The sequence below is a fragment of the Pezoporus occidentalis genome, unplaced genomic scaffold (genome assembly GCF_034315485.1).
Source record: "Pezoporus occidentalis ecotype Australia unplaced genomic scaffold, CSIRO_AGI_Poc_V1 ctg211, whole genome shotgun sequence".
Lineage (NCBI taxonomy): Eukaryota > Metazoa > Chordata > Aves > Psittaciformes > Psittacidae > Pezoporus > Pezoporus occidentalis.
In genome coordinates this window covers 1379110-1400942 of record NW_026913976.1, presented here as the reverse complement: position 1 = coordinate 1400942, position 21833 = coordinate 1379110, and the positions used below count along the sequence as shown (strand labels likewise).

The 21833-nt window shown below is 38.0% G+C and overlaps 2 long non-coding RNA genes across 2 annotated transcripts in view; both read right to left on the bottom strand.

Annotated features, from left to right (window-relative positions):
* LOC134164110 (uncharacterized) overlaps nt 1-21833 on the bottom strand; it is a 126322-nt gene that overhangs the window by 1932 nt on the left and 102557 nt on the right. Inside the window, exon 7 of the long non-coding RNA XR_009964997.1 lies at nt 10355-10554. This is a non-coding gene — a long non-coding RNA (uncharacterized LOC134164110). The remainder of the gene's footprint in view (nt 1-10354; nt 10555-21833) is intronic.
* Nucleotides 4168-6216, bottom strand: LOC134164112 (uncharacterized). Its single transcript, XR_009964999.1, has 2 exons — nt 6061-6216; nt 4168-5360 (listed from the first exon to the last, which is right to left on the bottom strand). It is a non-coding gene; the product is annotated as an uncharacterized LOC134164112 (long non-coding RNA).

Genomic DNA, 21833 nt, shown 5'->3' with positions numbered 1-21833 from the left:
ACTTCTGAGCACTGTGTCCAGTTTTGGTTTCCTCCTGTACAAGAACAATATTGACATATGGGAGAGAATCAGTCAGAAGGCCTCCAAAATGGTTAGGGGTGGAGAATATAATGCATATGAAGAGGCTGAGAGAGCTGGACATCTTCAGTTTGAAGAAGAGAATGCTAAGGGGAGACTTTGTTGACAGGGGATGTTGTAAATGAGCAAAAGAGATTTTCAACTTTCCATTTTCTGTAGTTACTTACCCATGTTCTCTAACTGAAATAAAAATTTATTCTGAAAAGGTTTGATGCTTCTGAATGTAAAGAAAAGAAATAATGCATTTAAACCGGACAAATTCTGGACTTCATGATATTAACACATTAGGACTTTGCTAGCACCTCCATCTCCTTATCCTTGAAATCTTTAAATGTCACAGATGCTCTAGTTTTTTTCTGTGACAGTAAATACAAAGGTGTCCCCCCCCAGCTAAAGCAAAGGCTGTATGTGCATCTCAAGGCCATATGTCTCCTTTCAGATGTCAGCAGACACCTGAAGGTTATTGCTAGCACTTTTCCCAGATAATTACTTGTGAGCAAGTCCAGATCTGTACTCAGGTTCACAATTTCTCTCTGCTATCTAGTGAATTATTAAATCACTTTATCTCTTTTTCTAGAAAACAAATTCCACTGTTTATGGTGGAATTCCAGACAAAAGAATTATGCTATATGCTTAATGAACATATTCTTAGAGTTGTTTAGATTACAGCTACAGTGGCAGTAATAGTCAAATTTGGTTGATAAATGTAGAGGTCTTAACACCAGAAAAACAAGAGACAAATGCCTCACTTGCACAATGATTTTGTGGAAGGGCTTTCTAAAAAATCTAGTTTGTAGGTTAGATCTTGCAATCTGCTGAGATATTCATCCTCAAGTATGCAAACAATCTGAAGTATATAATACTCAAAGCTAAACTAAATTACAGAATACTCTTCAGCCAAAATGTTTTCTGGCATTTCCAAGAGTTTAACATGAGTGAAGTCCACTCAGAGTGAGGGAGTGAATATGTTCTTCTGCTTTGTTTTAGTTCCTACTAGTATTCCTGTGAAGCTGTGTTTAATTTAACTCTTCTGGACACGGTGAACCATCCAGCAGATAACACTGAAAATGCAAACTTCTTTACAGAGGGTGCCACTCTGAAAGATCATTTAATGTTCATTACGTAAGTAGCCCTTTTACCTCAGAACGGATAGCTCCAGTGTCCTGCCCATGGTCCTGGGTCCAGCTCAGCAAGCAAGGTTGACATATGCCATGGAAAAAAACATGCCATCTCTAAGCTGTCCAGGCTTCAAAGTATATTATTCATTGAAAATACAGCTTTATAATTTAATAGCTACAACAACACTGGAACAAACCCCCACCTTTTTCTTATTATTTTTAATTGTTAAAGTGTTTGACTTAAACCAGAAACTGTCATTGAAAAAGTTACTGCTCTCCTTTGCCACAATTCTGCTTTTTTGGAAAACTCAGTTTAGTAAATAGCTCCATAGTATTTTAAATTAAATAGCCAAAGAAAACCCATGACAAATTGTGAGTAATTTAAGTTACCATGATTTCTACAGAATGAAAACATCTCTGGAGCTTCAGTGGTTTACATGATATTTAAACATTATTTTATTAACTGTTGTTACTACTAACCTACACCCAGTCTGAATGGTTGGTGCTTGATCTTGCAGACACTTCCAGAATCCTGCAGTATGCTTTATGGCACTAGATAAATGTGTGGTACTAAAAAACTGTTGGATCTAGGCCTTGGGATCTAGCTTTTATTGCTCTTGGCTACTCAGTTTCTTCCCATTTGGGATTTCTAGGTTTTGTTACAGCTTTCCCTAAAAATCCTTCTACTTCCCTCTCTGTTTTCATTTTTTTTCTTTGTTCCCATTTTATTTATTTATTTTTTAAGAATAACAACAAAGTCCCAGTTACAGAATGGGTATTGATTGTATATAATTTGCATCAATGTATGTAATTAATTTCATCCTCAGAAACACATTTACAAAACCACTATGATATATTTATGTAAGATTATTATTTAATTCACTTCAGATAGGAACCTCATGATTATACATAAAGCACATTTATTTGACACTGTAGAGTTATTTGGTTGCTGATTGGTTTATGTTTTTAGAAGAGAATAAACACTTAACATTTAGTTCAGGGTTACTTTGGTAAGCAGCATCTGTTAATTTTATTGTGCGTAAAGTTATTATCAGGAAAAAAATGGTGGCATAAATTCCAAGAACAATTTTCTTTTACATTTTATTCCATTATATATGTGAAACAATTCAGGGATACTGGGGGAAAAATAAGTTATTTTCTTCTTATTTAAACATGGTAACATAGAGAAGGAAAATAAGAGGGTAGATCTTATACCATCTTCTACCCTTGAACGAGTTCATGTTTATTGGATCTATGCCCAGTACTACTAAGATCCTTCAAATGAAAACAGAAAAATATTAAAGATGAATTGCGTCTTGTTTGGTACTCTTATATAAAAGCAGTATTTTGAAGTACTGAGCAGTCTAAATACTTTAGATGCAGTGAATCCTATGTCTTAGTGAAAGCTGAAGGAGGATATTATGATTACTATAGGATTAATTCAGCTCTTTACTGATATATTTACACGCTTGAGGAGAAGAGATACCATTTATGAAATTAGGAAAATAATTAAGAGGACCTGTTCTTTCACCCTTATGAAGATGAAAGAGAGGAGTTCAGTGTCACATGTTCCAGGTCTTTATTTCCAACCTAAAGAAAAAACTGTGTCTATACATCAATATCAGGGAACAGCATAATGTTTAGTTGTAATATATTTGTGTCTAATGCTGTCTACAGGGCAGCTTCAGATTTAAACAGAAACTTGATGTGAGACTATGACACTACAATTTGGGACCTGTGAAGACAATGTCTAGAAGCTAAGATTCAAAAGGAAAAACTTCAAGCAAAATTTTCTGTATGAGAAACAGAGGCATTCTTCTGTGTTTGCAGATGAGATTAGTAATCCCCATAGCAAATAAATTGATTTTTTTCAAGAGTTTATACTTTGCCTGCTCTTAAAGTTGTGAATCAGAGCATGAACATATTGGTATCAGCTCTGTTTCTTCCAGATAAAGAATTTGGAGAGCAGCCTAATTTTTTTTGTGTGTGATTGGTTGTAGTCCCACCAAAGCAAACTGAGCTGAGCTGAGCTGCAACCATATCAACCATATCTACTCATCACATAGTACTGTGATGAGTAAATTGATTTGTAGTGAAAAGAGGAGACTCAAAATGTGAAAATATATTCTAGAAACATCAGATCAAGGATAAAAAGTCAATTATATCTTTTATATGCTTTAAGTAATGTGCTGCTGATGGACAGCCCTTAACTGATGCTGATGAAATGAAGAGGTAGAACTGCAGGCAAAAATGACTTCAAGAAAATTGGTGTAGAGTTTAATTGAAATAGCAGAGAATTATAACTTTAAATGGGAGGAAGCCTGAAAATCTTAAAAGCATTAAAAGAAATATTGTACTATACTAATAAAGACAGACATGAAAATAAGAGCATCATGATCAAATTTAAAGCAGAAATAGGGCTGTTTTATATGAAAGCCAAGCTTTATGCGCAGGGCTAATACTTCTCCCTGGAGAACAGCATTGCCAGTTACTATAAAACCCATGAAATTTGTGTTGTGTTGTTGCCAGCACTTGGATGCGGGCAAGCAATGACTGTGAGAGAGTTTACAAGAATCAAAATTTTAAATTAAAAAAAAAAAAAAGAGAGATAAAAGATGCTACGAAAGAGTAAGCATATGGCCATTATGAATTTTAAAATATGGCCCAAATCAACCAGAAAACTTGATAAACCCCAAAGATAGACTTGCACTCCCTGGCCTCACATGTTCTTAAAATAGCATTGTGTTTTCAGCTCTAGTGTTTTTTTAAATTTATGAGTGGAAATAGTTCCCTAGCCCCTTTCCATTTTCAGATATATGAGGCAAATATGACACACACTCCTCTTGGAATGCAATACCGCAGCTTCTCTGCCGACTCATGCCCCAGTGTGCTTCATATATTCTAAACATAAATATATTCTAAACAGAAATATATTCTAAACAGAATGGCTCAAAATGTTGCATACCAGGAGGTTAGGTTTAGTCCTTAAAATGATGGCATTAAGGCCATCTTCATGAGAGAAATGTTAGGTTCTGGATGAGATTGCAACCTAGTAGCGTCAATCTCTCCTTGAGTGAATGAGATTCGACTTACACAAATGTTAGAGAAAACTGATTTGAAGAGAGTAATGGAGAGCTTGGACAGCCAGTTGCAGCAGATGGGAAGAAACAGATTCACTAAATTGTATCTTATGGGCAAACTTAAAGGGGAAGAGATTACTGTATTGAACATACAATAGAAGGTTAGAGAACTTAGAGCAGTAACTGACAGGCTTTCTGAAAGAAAGCACAGCAACACTTGTGCCTTTTCCCTAGGAAGTCCTGGACTTAGTGTGTATGTGTAGTAGTTCTGTTAAGTGACAGAGGAGGCATGGCATCCTAGCCTGCTCTAGCAGAAATGAAAGATGGGGAATCCTGGTCAAAAAGATTGAGTAGGAGTGTGGTCGATACTTCTCTGTTCATTTCTAAATTTTAGGAATAAAAGACTGAAGCTGGTTTTATGTTAAGAAGGAAAATAGTGTCTTACCAGGGAAACTGGAAATGTATTCTAAACAGAATGGCCCAGTAAAATGTTGCAGATCAGGAGGTCCTTTTCATGAGGTTTGGTGCTTAAAAATAAGGCCATTAAGTACATGATTATATCTCAGTGTAAGCAGAAATCTCCCAGCTTGTCTCCAATTCAGTCCAAAACAGTGTCAAAAATGTGGCTGGATTTGGTGGCAAGTTATATACTGAAATATGAAGCCCAGTCTCTTAAACAACTTTACAGCAATGGGAGAAGGGAGATAAACTAAAACAAGCATTTCTTTCACCAAGACTGTGAAATGCTGCTGTAGCCTCTCATACATCTTGTAACAATAAGAGTCAATCAGCAACACCAATATTTCTCTTCTGTCACCTCCATTATTCCTAGGCAGCACTAAGGTCTTCATTTGTATGCCAGTGTTCAGAGAATTCCCTAGGATGTGTTTTATATTTCAGTAACTGGTTTATATTCAATTTGCTGTAGTAAAGGCCAGATGATCACCTCTGTTATGCAAATGAATGCATGGAGACTGCAAGGAAGTCAGTAACTTGAAGTGGCAGAAGGAACAAGTGCCATTCTGTTCAGGGTGATCCTTCTCTTTATTCCTTGACTTTTCAATAGCTTTCTTGCTTGCAAATTCTTATTCAAGGAAAAGGGAGGCGATGAATTCGGTTAGAAACCACTTTAAGTCACAAGTAAGACTCAGCTTACACAGGGAAAGACACACTGGGGATATAAAAGGTGTTCAATAAGTAAAAGCCTCATTACATTTAGGGGTTTTGTGCATATAAACTCTCAATAATTTAAATGAACATGCTTAAAATGTGTTGGTTGCTAAGCCAGAGAAGGACTTATTTTAATTAAATGCAAGTTACTAGAGCATCTGTTATTAGGGGAAGAAATATAAACAGCCTATGTCTACTTATCAGGAAAGTATACTTAGTAGAGAAGATGGTCTAGTTATATCTATATTTCTTTGTCATTTTATGTTTGTCTTTTTAGAGTTGAATGAAATATTGAATTTAATATTACTCATACCCTTCAAAACCAGAGTGAATCATGAACTCCAGAGCTGAATCCGTTCTCTTCAACTTAAGCTAAATAATGAAGGTCCCGGGAATATGTGGAACAAGAACAGTCATAAAGGAAGATGTACTTTTGAACAGTGTAATTGTGTCAATATAATTGTGCCATTCTAGCCAAAGTAGCTTACATTCAAACATTTAATGCCATAAAAACAATACTATCACACTTCTGGTATTTAAATATCATAAATACTTAGTATTAATAGGGATTCAGTTGGGTGCTAGCCCATGAGCCTTAGAGATGGCTATAATACCTGAGAGCACTGTGAATATTCATATCTTGCATCCCCTGAGACAGGTTAAGTTTTAGCTGTATGGGATTAATGTGTAGTTTTTCTATTTTCTTTCTTCTTTTTGCCTAGAATGAATAAAGAATTTTGGGAGAAAAACCAACCCAAACCACATGGGAATATAAAATTAATATATTAATCATTTCACATATACATATTAAAATAATACACTAGTAAATTAAATAATAGCAATAATTCTATTGGATTTCAAGAAGGTAGGGAACAATAATTCTGATTTTATCTGAAAAAATGTTATATTCAAAATCTTTGCCCCAAGACAACAGATAATGTGGGTTTACAGTCTCCATTTTGTAAATTATGTGAGAAAGGCCCAAGAGCCCTGGATCTGAAGACTTCCTGAACCTTGGAATACTTCAGAACTGACTCAAACTTTGTGTCACAGGCCCATTTCTGAAATCTGCATCATAACTTGATTCTCTTATGGCAGTGTCAAATAAATGCAGTTCTACTTCAGTAGGTTAATTTCTGAAGTTTAGCCCATGTTGAATGAAATGCTTATATATGGCTTATTGTCTCTTGCTAATATTTCCTGTTACCTGAGGAGAACTCTACCCAGATTTTTTGGAAGAACTGTTCCCTTTTCAGTCTGTATTGAGCTTGGAGTTTGTGGTTTCCATTTCAGACCTAAAGAGACCTGGTATCTTAGACATTCTTTTGTTAGATCCCATTGTCTCAATGAGAAGACGTCACTTCTCCCTACAAGACCTCGCTTGCATACCTGCTGAGAGAGAAAATACAAGGTATAATGACAGCAACTGACAATTGGCTCAACCTGGAAACCTTCACAGAAAAAATTGCTCTTTCAGTCAGCAGATGTTTTGCCTAGTCTGACATGCCAGGTTTTGACCCTGTGCTTCTAATATAAAGCCCCTCCCAGAACACCTGAATCAAAATATAGTCAATATCATATTCATGCATAAAACAGGCTAGGGGACACTATTTGACCTTTTGGTAACTGAGCTGCTATCAAAATCAAGGTCTCACAGGATTCATGCTCAGCGTGGGGCAATAGGCCAGTATAACATCTGCTTGGTATTTATTGCAAAGCAAATGTACAGTGCTGACACCATTAATCAGCTTGTCTGAGTGAATAAAATGTCACAAGCTGATGGAAGAAAGCTTGGCTTTAAAAGCAAACACCTCATATGGATCTGCATGGGTCCATCTAATGATGGATTAGTTACCGCTGGGAGATGAAGAATGACTCCAGCCTAATGTTTGAAGGGGGAGCGCATGTAAATCTAACAATGCACACAGAAAAATTGTAAAGAAATTAGAGATATGGGAACTATTTCTACAAAAATCAATCACCTACCATTGGTGCCTCAAACTTCAGTGTATGATATTAAACAGAATGAATAAAAGTTTTTTGGTGTTTTTTTTTTGAGTTTTGCCCACAGGTTGCAAGCTGTGCTTTATTAAGTAAGTTTTTCATTTGTAGAACTGCTAACCGGCAGGTAACATTTCTTCTTCCTTTCCCTCCTTTCCTGAGCCACAGACAGGAAAAGCACCTAAAAGACAGAAATTAACTGGAATTACTTTCAGTGGAATAGGTGCAAAGAAGTGCATCAGTACTTGAAATCCGGGGTTAAACTATGGGTGAAAACTTAGGAACAGTAAAGGGTGCTGTTACTTCCTTATTTAATGAGTAGAACATCTGTCAGGGAAAGAGGAGGGGTAGGGAACACAAACACCTGGAAAGAATCTCTGCTGGCCAGTTTAAAAATACAGGTCCTATTCTATTGTTTTGTCAAATCTTTTAAAACTACAAGGACTTTCTGCTTCCAAGATTCCCTTTGGAAGATGTCTCTGAACTGTAGTGCATTTTGGTCTCCGCATACTTTTTCCTGGTATTGTTTTTTATTTGAATTTCTTCCCACAATTACTAGCGCACCCCTTCATAACATAAAAATTCACCTCCCTCAGTAACCTTCACTGCCTTTCTTTTTGGGTGAGATTCTGTTATATCTTCTCAGAACTGTGCCCTGAATTGCCCCACTGGAAATTATCAGGAGTATTCAAGGGCTCTAGCCTTAGAGAATAAAGTGGGAATCATTGAAATAGGTACAGAGACTAAGGTTTTTTTCATTGGGAACACAAGACTATGTATTGAATGAATCAGCCTCTTCAACGCTATAAATCAGGGACTTGGTAAAAAGAGTTGCCATCACATGAACTGAAGGCTGTGATGTTCTAATAGAAGAAATACACTATTTTTCTGTTGTAATGTTCTTCCTTTACCTCGGGGAAGGAAAAAGCTTGAGAATATACTGGAAAGTGCTATTGAGGAAAGACTGAGGTCTTTGCTCCAATGGGCTGAAGAGCAACAGTAGCATAAAATAATTTTGGGTCTAATGAACATGAGTTAGATCAGATCAATAAAATTGAAATTATTTTAAATAAACAAAAAGCAGAAAATTATTAAAACAAAGAGAACTGTTTTGTGAAGTAGGCTGTACTGAAGAGGTCAAACTCCAGAATGTTGAGATAATTGGGATAATTTGTAAGTGAGAGATACAAAAACCCCCTGTAACTTGAACCCAAGAAAAGGGAGTGATTTGACTGTAACTGGATTAATACAAATTAATATGATAATAATAAGAGGGTTTGGCAAGGAGAGTAAGGGAGAGGTAGAACAAGGGTTTATCACTGAGTTTTCAAGGAAGATTAAGAAACAAACCTCCAGGACTGCTTATTGAACTCAGTATACAAGATATTCTCATGAATGGCACTGGCATAAAGATCAGGAACATATTAATGAAATCTGCTGATGACACAGTTGGAGGCATTTTCAGTACAGTAGCAAATATACTTATTGTGGAAGGAGAGAGAACAGATTATCATGCAAGAAAGACTGAAACAAGTCAGGAGTAATGGAAATGTGATGAACAGCAATAAGAATAAAACGTAAAGACTAATCAGAATTTCTCATTAAAGTTGGCAGTTGATCGACTAGAGGTATCCAGGGGCAATGACCTGTATGTTAGGTTGATAGCCCAACTTTGAGGTATGACTGACATGAGGACATGAAAAAGACAAATGTGATCTTCAACTGAGAATCAAGATATTTCAAAAGAGATAAGTTCATTTCATGTGAAGTGATAAAACATCCCCTAAAATGTCATGTTCTATTTACCACTAAAAAAAAAGTTAATCTGATCTGGATTGAGTGCACAGAGCACATTCATACACTGGACACTTGGGTTATCAGGAGACTGGATACTAACTACATTCACAAACAGCCTATCATGCTAAGGTGCCTAAAAGAGTATATATTGTTCAAATGAGTAATTATATAAGTTCATAGATAAGAGGAATTTTTTCTTCATTACAAAAGATGATACTGGCAAAATTACAGCTAAAAGAAGGTTTCCAAAGAGCAGAGTAGGGAGTTACTAAACCAGCCTTCTGACATACTAGGTGCAAGAAGACCAATTATATTTTAAAAGTTTTGTGAGTAGATTTTTATTAAATAACTTTTTGCCGTAACAGGAGATTGCACTTTGTGCACCTCGAGTCTTTTATACAGAACCTCAAGTCTTTTTTCCCCCCACTTCCTCCCAAAGTATGGAAAAAAAGCCAAAAAGGGAAAAAGCCAAAAAGACTGCTGTTTAAGAATGAGGAACATCATTTCATACAGATAGTCTGAAAACTCCCTAAGGCCTCAGAAAGCTTTAAGTACTGTTTAAATTCCCCTCAGGCTCTAATTGATTCACTACTTGTTCTTTGACTCTTGAATATCTCTCTGCTTCATTCTGTAGGATTCCTTGTCCTTGATACAGTGCTCCTCTGTGGGGGTCAAATAGTTCTTGCACTAGGCTGTGCTTAGTACAATCTTGAAAGAGTCTGGAAATCTTTTAACAAGATACCTGATCATGCTCTGCCAATGTATGATCATGGTCTGCCTATGAAATCAGAGGCACCTTTGGATGTTGTCTTCCCAAGAAAATTTGCTCCCCAATTTTAGCTTTCTTACCTTGACTCTTTTCACTTTTCATAACTGTCAGGTGACGCCCAAACACACAGTAGCCCAGTCATAGCAGGGCAGATAACCACTCATCTAGCGGAGTTGTGCCAGTGTGAAACCTTATCAGTCAAGTCTGAACATTTTGCAGATTTATAAAATCACATTTAGACAAACATGCATGAGGCAGAGATATATCAACAGGTTCACTTTCCACAAGATTGGGAAAGTAACCCGAAGACATGCCCTTGTAAACTGCAGTGTCAAACTCACCAAACAGGAATGCCAGTGCAGGCTCCATTAACATGATTTATTTCCACTCTGTTTGGCATGCCTGCCCTGTGCTTGACTTATATCCAGGTTGCCGCTGACTTCATCTTCCTCTTCATGGGCTGCAGACAGGTTCTGCACAAGGACTACTTGTGTTCTGGTGGGATGCTGTGGCTGCAGTTTCTTCAGTTTCTGCACTGAGGCTATGCAATACAAAAGGTAACCAACAAATGGATGTCAAAATTGAAATAAAATGAGAAAGGAATGGTCTGGGGCCCTGTTAGCACCACAAAATATTATCCAGAGTATGAATGAATCCTAGACCTGATAACTGGATTTAAATTGAACATAAGATTTGATCCAGTTCTTAACTCAGAAGTAGCTGTTTGACTGTTGGACATTTATGTGCACAAGAATTAAAATCACTTTAATTTTTTTAATATACCAATTCGGAAATAACAAAGGCTTATTTCGAGTCTTAGCTTTGGTCTCATAATACTTTCCCTATAGGAACTCTTTAGTGCAACTTAAATGAGCTCATGGCCATGCAAGAGAACTCTTCAGGCTACGGACTCATCAAGGACTACAAACCAACACATGCATGGTTGTTATTTTGCGTATTACTTCTGGAAAACATTGTACAAATCACCTTTTTTTTCCCCCAGGTAAAATGTCATCACAGCATAGGGTGGCCTATTTCCAGGATTCTGGAACATGACCTATATTACCAAATTTCAGTTATGTTACTAATATTGGTGACCATGAGTAGGTAAAAATTATTACGTTCACTTTCGATGTGTACCTAAGAATTTGGGTTTGAGATGTTCTGGAGCAGCATATTAGAAATCTGACATATTTCTAAATTATATTTTAAAAAGAAGAGTTTCTAAAAAAAATATTTTGAACATTAACTCAAACAGTCCAAAAAAGCCCTTTAGTTTCATACTCATTATAAATTAATTTTATGCCTTCTGTATACTTTTTTGTATTCAGCTATTGGAAACATTTGTATGGCAAAAGCTAGAAATTCTGGCAACTAGCCAAAGAGCAGAGGGCACTTCTCAGGGAAGGCAGCCTGGGCTTGTGGGATGAACATGGGTAGAAGACAGAGAATTACTCTGCAGTTATATGCTTAATTGCACCATTTCTAAATGGAATTTTCCTTTCCAAATTCACCTTTGATCCCTTCCAGATGATGATGAGTTCATCATTCTCACAGCTACCATTAAAAGCATAGTTTAGTATTTGTCTGGCATTGTCAAAGGTATTTTAACACTCATACAGACTAGAAACCTATCCGCTTTATAGCTCCCTCTCCCCACCTTTTTTCTTTTTTTCCTTTTAGTCACAGCTGTTGCAACTACTATTGTGATTTACACCTTCTGGTGCATCTTCCCAGTGTGTAGTCTGTGTTCATTTAGGGACAGGACTGTCACTTGCTATATGTCTGCAAAATGACCACCATAGAGACTTCCCTGAGGACTTCCAAAATCCTTCTCATTCCCTTTTGTATAGCATCTAATAATAAGCAAGAGTCAAGACCACAATTCTTCAGCAAATTCCATTTCTATGAAATCATGATATACACAAGCCCCTGATAAAATCTGCGTACTTTGTACATAATTTTGTTCCTACACAACTGCACACAGGGTCAACTGCCTTGCGAATTCAGATTTTTTTTTTCCTAGGCATTATCTAAGTGAGGAATTGCATGCAGGCACAGAGTGCCTCCATTATCAGGAAGCATCTGGAAGTCTGACCTATATTTGAGAATGAAATTCCCTGTACTCAGTTTCAGATGTGAAAGTACTGCTTATTTACAATATTTGTCACCAGACTTTATTATTTAATCTATTTTTTTATCTTCTTTCAAGATGCTACTTTATTTTTTCACTTTAGACATTTCCGTATCATTGTAATCTCCACTCTTACTTGTCCAAATCTCTTTAGCCATCTGGATCGTTGTTCTGAAACAAATTCATGAAACTCTCCTTTTTTCTACACCAGACTTGATAGTGCAAGTCAAAGGACTTGATGTATAACACAGGCCTGAGTCTCACTTCACGTAAATCAGAAAAAATTGCTAAAGTTGTTGGAGATTTTTCACAAGCTGGTCCTTTATACTCTTTTTGTCTAGGGAGACCACAACAGCATTAAAATGTAGCAGCATGGCTATAGCTGTAATAGCCTAAGGCTGTAAGTGAGGCAAGGAGGTAATCTCTTTCTATACCTGCTGATACAGCTACCAAAACTCACATGTGTTCGCATATTACAAACCTCTTCTATAATGGATATTCTAATGAAAGACATTTTCTAAAAACTATGTCTATTAAGGGTAGCTCCTTAGCAATGGTTTGCTCTAGAATCAGACCACTGTTCCTTTAATTATTTACTAAGCATTGCTAGACTGGTGTGAAGGGATTCTTGTCTTCCATCAAATACACACTGCACTTGTTCAAACATTCCCAGTCCTTGGTGCTTCCTCTTTTCTACCTTTTCTTCATATTCTGCTTTCCAGAAGCAGGTACTGTGTTGTATTATCTGATCATCTTCTTCTCAAAACTCACCACAAAATATTAGTGGTTATTTCCACAGGGCAAAGGGGAATCCTGAAAAAAGCCTTCATTGTTTCTTGTCTCAGAGAGTACTTTGGGGTACTCATGGGTGAGATCCTGAGGAACCCCACTGTGTGGTGTGCTTCTAATATAGTGTGCTTCACTATACTAGTGAAAGTATAACAATATAATGCATATAATTTCCTGATGGCTCATTCATTCTTTCAAAACACTTTGATTGATGAAAGCTTATCATTTCATCAATCCAAATATTCACCTTTAAATTACTAGAAAATGTTTGTCCCCAAAAAGCAGAGTGTGCTGTTTATTGGTAACAGGCAGGCTTGTGGAATGCATATTGCTCTAAGAACCCTGGAATGAAAAGCCAAATCATAGAATCATAGAATCATAGAATCGTTAGGGTTGGAAAGGACCTTAAGATCATCTAGTTCCAACCCCCCTGCCATGGGCAGGGACACCTCACACTAAACCATATTACCCAAGGCTGCGTCCAGCCTGGTCTTGAACACTGCCAGGGATGGAGCATTCACAACCTCCCTGGGCAACCTATTCCAGTGCCTCACCACCTTAACAGGAAAGAATTTCCTCCTTATATCCAATCTAAACTTCCCCTGTTTAAGTTTTAACTTGTAAAGGCCCCCTTCAGATACTGGAAGGCTGCTATGAGGTCTCCACGCAGCCTTCTCTTCTCCAGGCTGAACAGCCCCAACTTCCTCAGCCTGTCTTCATATGGGAGGTTCCCCAAAAGCCTGCTTGCTTGCTTTCCTCTTGTTTTTTTGGCTCAAGGAGGATATTGAAACTGTCTCTCAGGGCTCCACAGAACTGCTGAACCCTGCATTACTGTGAAAAAAAATTCCTTCATTACAGACAAATATACCCCTTCAGTTAGACCAGCACACATTTAAAGAAATACTACATTATAAACAGGTTGTTACAACATTTGAATCTAACTTTGAGAAAATACTTTCTGTTCTTTAATGAAAGATCAAAATGAAAGATTCACATGGCTAGAAGAACAGGACCGGGTTACTAGCATATTTACATTTGGGAAAGTAATGGTCCTGAATAGCAATTTAAAACATTTTCTTCAACTAACCCACAACAGAAATTATCAGCCTAATGGAGATGTCTGCAGCATTTGTTCCAAACAATCAGCTCCCATACAGAAAAGCAGAATTCATGGAAACTTGTCAGTTCACATCATGTCATTTTCAGCTAGGACCGATTTTCCCAGTGCTTTGTAGGCTGAGATCATAATCTTGCTGACAAATTATCAGGAAGCCACAGAAGCAATAAAATCTTTGGAAAGAAAGGTGGATAGTAAGGAAACTTAGTTCCCTGCAACACTGAGTCAGGAGTTAACTCAAATATTTCTCCAGTTTCACAACTTAACTTTCTGCTGGGCTGTTGGCGAAGGGCCAGCATTCCAATTAGGCACAAACTGGAAGACTTCCCACAGGTCAATGTCTTTCCCTGGACACCAAAAGCACTGTTAAGATAAAATCTTAACTGCATTTTGACCAAGATCATTTACTCATTCCTCGTCTTTCACGCTGTTGCAACTGGATCTTGCATCTGAAAGTTGGGACACAATAATGTGTGAAGTCTGAATGAACTTTTTCATACTGTAAACGACAGGGAAAAGGCTCCATGAGCAGAAGTAGCAAAACTGACAGTGAAAGGACTCTCTTACGCAAAAGATACTTTAGTGGATGGAGTTCACGTGATTGAAATAATTTCCACCGTTACAGCACATTTCTTGTCTAAGCATTAGGAAGCATTGCAAACAACTTACCACACAACTACCACTGGAAGTAAGAAAGCAGTATTATTCTCATATTGCAGATGGCAATACTAAGAGAGAGAATTTCAAGCCACAGAAAACAGTGATAGAGCTGGAACTGGATACTCAAAATATCAGGTAATCAACCATTGTCCACAGCTTAAAGTCCAATTTCCACCAAACTGGGCCACCAGGTATTTGCGAAGACTCCATGAACTGACCAGCACCATAAAGCAATAAAACACCACAATCCCAGCCTAGTACATAGAGAATTGAAGTGCAAATATATGTTGTCACAAGGGAAGTTTATGGAAAAGGCAGGAACTAAACCAGATGTTTGAAGATCTGGCCCACTGCCTTAAGCAAAAAATAATGTTTTTAACTCCTGAAGTGCTCTAGACAAAACTGTTCCTTCTTGCCTTTTATGATCTGGTTTAGTAAAGACAATGTGATCTGGTTTAGTAAAGACAATAGAGAAAGATCAGGAAGTTTGCTGTTAACCCAAAGCCTACACTGTGATAAGAGAACATGCTTTGATGACTGTGGAATGTTATTTTGCTTTTACTTAAACTGGGGGGGAGGGAGGAGAAGAGAAAGAAAAAAGTGTCTGTATTGTGGAGGCAATTTCCAGACTTGGATCTGCTTTTCTTCTTTCCCTCTGTAAATTCTTTTTTCTTTGGTAAGTCTTTTCCAAAATTACTCAATGTTGACCCATATGGATGGTACTGGATAAACTGCCTACGCTGCTTTTCAAACACTGCAAACTTGATAGGGCAACTACATGGTTCCATTATCTACACTTTCCAGCCTGCACTGGGAATAAATCTTTTTTAAAAGCATTGTTTCTCCAGAAATTATAAAGGAATTTGACTAGAGCAGCTGTGCAGAAAAATACTGTTGTATTGTCATCTCCTCTCCCCTCTCGATGCAATCTGGACCTGATAATTAGCCTTGGCTCCTGGAGGAACAGAAATGTGCTGACTAAATGGTTGTTCCTGTTATCTGGGTTTCTTACTGTGCTGGGAGTTCTTTGCTTTAATTTCATTAACTGCCTTAAAGCTCAGCGATGTGCAAATTGTCATCTTTCTTTTTCCCAACAAAATCTTCATTAGGGTAAAAGCAATTGTTTAACAGACTAGTCACTGGGGTGAAGAAAGCAAAGAGCTGCACAGCAGGTTCTTCATGTGAGTGAGTGCCAATTCAAACCTATTTAACTACCGTAAATCAATTTGAAGGCAGCACCAGATGTGCCACTAGATTTTCACTTACTCCTCACAGAAATACAATAAAGTGCATGTCGCCTGGAAATTGTTCCAGGGAAGCAGATGTGATGTGTTTATCAAGGCTGTGACTAAATACCAATCCTTGAGTCTTCAGACAGGAGTTGAGGGTGTTCAGCATCTCCCAGGAGACTTCCAGTATAATGGTAGACCACAGTGTAAGTGGTATCTGCTTTGTGTAATAAGACATAAATTCAAATAGTCTTTTGAGTAATTCTGTGAACAGAAGACTAAAATAAAATTGGATATTTAAACCAAAATAATCCTTTCCTATTGAAACTGGATGAGACTACTTTGTTGAGAGATGAATATCATAATTCTCCAGTCCAATTTAATTTTCAAAAGTTCATTTCCTGTGGCCATTTTCTAAGATCTCAACATTTACAGGAAACCTAACTCTCCACCGCATCCCAGTTGGAGAGTTTCCTCTGCTCACAGAAAGGTACTGAAAGGTGCAAAAGTTCAAACGTACTCATCGGCAGATGAGCTCACCCTCACCAGTTCTCTGCAGCTGATTATAATAAAAACATCACCTCCCATGTGACCAGCTCTTGCCATTGAAAAGCAATAATGTAATCTCCAGTGGGATCCTGGATGACATACAGCTAGTATTAAAACACAGATATTTCCCTGCAGACTGTAATTTCCTTTAGTCAAAGGACTATGTAATCAAGCAGGGTTTAAAGAGGGCGAAGAAATGAAACTCTATTAATATTAAAAGAAAAAAAGAAAAGACCACCTTAGTAACAAGGATTGTAGCTTCGCAGATGGGGTAAACACATGGGACTGCACTGATAATAAGGTTGAATTTTATTCTTATTTATTATATAGGAAAATATATGGCTTTGCATAAAAAAGAGTTGCTATTAGCTTTTATTCCTTCAAGCTAGAAATGTTATTAGCAGGTCTGATCAAATAGTCTATGGAAATACTAGCTTTATTGGGCATTTGATCAAGACATCAGAGCATTTAGACGAGTGTCTGTAATACAAGAAATTTACCTTTCTGTGCAAGAATGCTATTTCCAAGAAATAGCTCAGACTTCTAAATTCTGCTGTGCCTGATGGCCTTAAGGAAGAGCAGAGGCATTCCTATGAAAAGAATAAAGTGCAAAATACTTGTGGTATAGCTGTCCTTGCTCATTATAGATAAGCAATTACTTGCATAGGATTTAATTTGTGGCATTCTTTTTTTCCTTTCTAGAAAAAAAGGACCATTATTTTATTTATATCCATCATGAAAGAGGAGATGAAATACTGTTACTCACAAACAAAAGAATCAGATATCATAAGGAACATCAGATAAGGATTACAATATACCCCAGAGTTTTCTTGAGACAACCAAAGCCATGGGGAGGCTATGCAATTTCCAGACACTCCTCTCAGCTAGATTCCATCACTGGGAAGAATGATGCATTGTAATAAAAACGTAATATCTTTCCTCATGGTTTTAAGAACCTATCTCCCACCTCTGTGATTAGGCAGCATTTACATAAAGCTAAGAATGGAATTTCTTCAGAAATATCCCACCCAACCCAGAGAGTCTGAATGCAATAAACACTGTCAGTAAATATTCATATTCAGACAGATTCTTTTTGTACACAGACAACAGATTTTCAAAATAAAGGATACTGTTATTTTAACAGAGCAATAGGAATTGCTCACACTGCAGACTAATCAGTGTATTGGAAATGCTGAGTAGGTATTGCTTTAGCTTCACAAAACCCAAACAGACCTTTGAATGTGATTTAGCTCCTGACAGTTTTAATAACTTCCTTGAAGCCATTTATAGCTCTTCCCAGCTCTTTATTATTTCTCTGAAGAGAGATCACTGGACTAAGTGGGCCTGAGAAGATGTATAATGTACAGTGTACCATTGTTGTGTTTTAACGGCAGTCAGTAACTCAGGCCCACGCAGCCCACTAGCTCACTCCCCCCCCTTCCTCCCCCCCTGCTCCCGGAGGGATGAGGAGGAAAATTGAAAAAATGTAACTCCCAGAAGTTGAGATAAGAGCAGTCCAGTAACTAAGGTATAACACAAATCACTACTGCTGCCACCAATAATAATAATGATAAAGGAAATAACAAGGGAAGAGAATACAACTGCCCACCACCCACGGACCAACCCCTAGCCCGACCGAGCAGTGAACTAGCCCTTCCAGGTAACTCTCTGTTTATATCCTGGGCATGACGTGCTGTGTTATGGAATACCTCTTTGGCTAGTTTGGGTCAGGGGTCCTGTCTCTGCTTCTTCCCGGCTTCCCCTCCTCCCTGGCAGAGCATGAGACTCAGAAAATCCTTGGTCAGAGTAAACATTACTGAGGAACAACTAAAAACATCAGTGTTATCAGTGCTGTTCCCAGGCCGAAAGTCAAAACACAGCGCTGCACCAGCTACTAAGAAGGAGAAAAATGACTGCGACTGCTGAACCCAGGACAACCATCTATCATGATTTGTTAGGATTACTTTTAATAGGCTACAGAAAGTGCAAAGTGGGCCTACTTGACACACAGCTTAAAATGTGAGGAGGAGATGGGGCATCTGAAAACAAGTCTTCAAGGTAGGCTACTGCTGCCCATATTGTCAATGCTGAGGCAACACTTACCAGGGTGCTTTAGAGATATACATGGCTCTGAGAATTAGCCATCAGTGGTAACAGCCTGAAACATCAAGCAGAGAAAAGACATTTACCAGTGCTCAGAAAGGTTAGGCTAAACCGTCTGTGATAATTCCTCATAAGTCCTCAGAGAATCGCAGTAATGTGCATCTACTGTAAAAGTTATGTCTATTACACTTCTCCATAGATGAAATACTCTTACCAAACATACTGCTTTATGCAGAAACTATACCGTACTCTGTTTTAAAATTATACTTACTGGTCACTTACAAACTGCTGCAATGTCCTTCTGGAGCATGATCGTGTGTGCTAAATACTTGACTTCAACTGTTGTGGTATACAGTGGTTTGACATGCTATTGTATGCATTGGATTGGTTTGAATATCAGTAACTAACCATATGGTATTCTTAAAAAGTGCACTGGCTTGTGTGAAGTTGGTCTTTTTTCTGTGTTCCATTCTCCAAGACTGTTCTGACCCAGCTAGAATTGAAACCTTCTTTGTACTTAAGGTAACTCCCCAAACTGTTCTACAATAAATAATTACGATTTTTAATTCTGTGTAGTTCTTGATTTGCCATCTGGTACTTTTTAAAAGAAAAATAGCTGGCATGTATGTACACAATCGATTTGGTATGGTTTCCAAAAATGTTTAGCTTTGGTCTAACTTAATGCTAGTCTTGTCTGAGAACCCCACCTGCCATGAATTATTTTTGCTTTTTTCTTGCTTGTGGAAGAAAAGAGGCACGTAGGCTGAGGAGGACAAAAGTTAGCCAAAAATGTTTGGAGACACAATGATGTGGCTGGAGCATAAAAGTTAAGGTGACATATTTCTAAGCAAACAAATTTCTGATAGGAATTTTTCATTTGCTACACTTCACTCTTATTTTCTTAAGGAATAGCTGACATCTCTCTCAGTCAAAAAAAAATAAAAAAAAAAAAATCCCAAACCAACCCAGAATCCACAAACAGCCTTCATGAAAGATCAATTTCACTATGAAATGCCAGACCCAGTGTTCAGTGCCCATGAAGATGTTGCATGCAACAAGTTTAAGAGGTCTTTATATATACCTCAATAATTGAAAATAGTAAGCCAAATCCAAAGTGACAGAATGACATGGCCCAGCACTAGCAAGAAACACAGTAGGCAACTGTAAAAGTGAATCTAGCCAGATGCATTCCCTTACCAGGTAAGAATGCAAGAAGGCTGAACCTTGAAAAGCCTTAAAGTCTGGGGCAGAAAATCTGTGCATATGTCTCATGAAACCAAAGGCTCTTGGAGCACAAAACTCAATTTTAGAAGTTTGGAAGTAAACTAGCGTGTAGTTCAGAAGAGAAGTAAAACAAAGTAAGTGGAATGATGTTACCTCAACAGTTACAGATCTATCTGGTGGAAAAAAATACCATAATCTTTATAATCTCTCATTTTGTTGTCCAGACCTGGACTCCCTGTAAGGCTTAACAAAGCTCTGCCTACCTACTAAAGCAGAAATACTACAGCTTCCAAGCTATGAAAGCCATCTTATCTGTAACTACTTCTTGCCCAGAGGTGTTTATTACAGTTTTGAATTTCTGGGTATAAAAGAGTGGGAGTAGACTTTTTTCAGGTCACAGAACAGACCATGTGACATAAAGAATAATTTCTAAAACAATCTTCTCATTAAAGCAGCCTGACTTGGAAAAACTCTTGTCACTCACTTGAACAAACAAACAAACCCCCCCCCCAACCACCCCAAAAAACCCCAAACCCCAAACCAACCAACTCTTCCCTCCCTACAGCTTAAACAAAAAGGACTCATGCAAGCAGGGAGATAGAGTACTGCCCAGGCTATGTAGAAAGGAAAACTGAAATCTTTCTGCGGATTCTGAGCTGGTGTGAGGTGAGTGAGTGCCAAGACACAGTGAAGGCCAGCTGTTCCCTACAGTTTGGACAGCTGGGAGCCAAGCATTATAACAAGGACAGTAGGGTAGAGGCCTTACCAGCCCCGTGCTACCCAAGTGAGACAACTAGGGCCAGCCAAGGACAGCCCAGGTCCTGGGTCATACATAGGGATGAGGCTGGTCTGAGGAGCACAAGCCAGGATTAATGCGAAAGTTGAAATAACAAGGGGTTTAGGGCAATTCACTGCATCTTTTTAATCAGGTAGTAAGGAAGTTCTGCTGGTGAATCCCTAGGTAGAAAGGAGGTACAAGGCACCTCCTATGATGCTCCTCTGTGAAGAGCAGTGCAGAATCTGCAGCTTATCTCCTTGCCATGATTCTCTACCTGCCTGCATGGGTCATACTTGTTTAAGGTAAGATAGAATATGTTTCAAGGCAAGGACCCTGTTTTCCTGTGTGCTTCCTAAGGCTGGGTGATGGTGCCACCCGCCCACCCCCCTACCCTGGACCTCTTTTTCTCCCCAGGAATTCTTTTTAGGCCCCAGCCATCGCACAGGTGCAAGTTGTTGGATGGCTGGGAACTCCATGGCCTAGCAAGGGTAGGAAGAGACACACAGACATCTGGATAGCTGGGGACTAGTTGTTCCAGGAGCTCTGTTGAGGTGAACAGTCATTCCCTGACAACCTGGGACATAACTGTTGTGCAGCTGGTGCAACTGAAACAGAATTGAGGCCAGGATGGAAATTCACTGAAGACTAAAGCCAGTCATCTTATGACCCTAAAAACAGTGGTTCCAAGAAAAAGACCCTTTGAGCTCTCTTCAGCAGTTGTTTCCCTCTGAGTGGCCCATAAACTCTCAAGTTTATGAAACAGAGGGACTGTTTACCTGGGTCTTTAATTCTGATCATTTCTCAACCCTTCACCCACTGAGGAATGCTGAGAAAGCTGACATGAGTATTTTCACTGCACTCAAGTAGCAGTGAATATATATATATATATAAATCTAAATAAATATATAAAAATATAAATACATTTTAAAATGAATGTAAAAATATATTATCTATATTTTTATATGCATACGTATGTACACATATCTATTTGTATGTGTGTGTTGGTCTAGGTTTTTGATTGCAAGAGCATGTAGATTAGCTTTAATAATCAAGTGTTGTTAGAAATCTTGTAATTCACCTTAAAACTGCAAACTGCTCCTCAATGACACTTGTAACCCTTTAGATGAATACCACTGACCAAGTCTGAGACTAAGACTAGATCCAGCCACATCTAGACTCCTCTCTGAGAAGGAGTTTAGAAAGCAAGGAGGTATATTCTGAACCTCATAACTCAGCA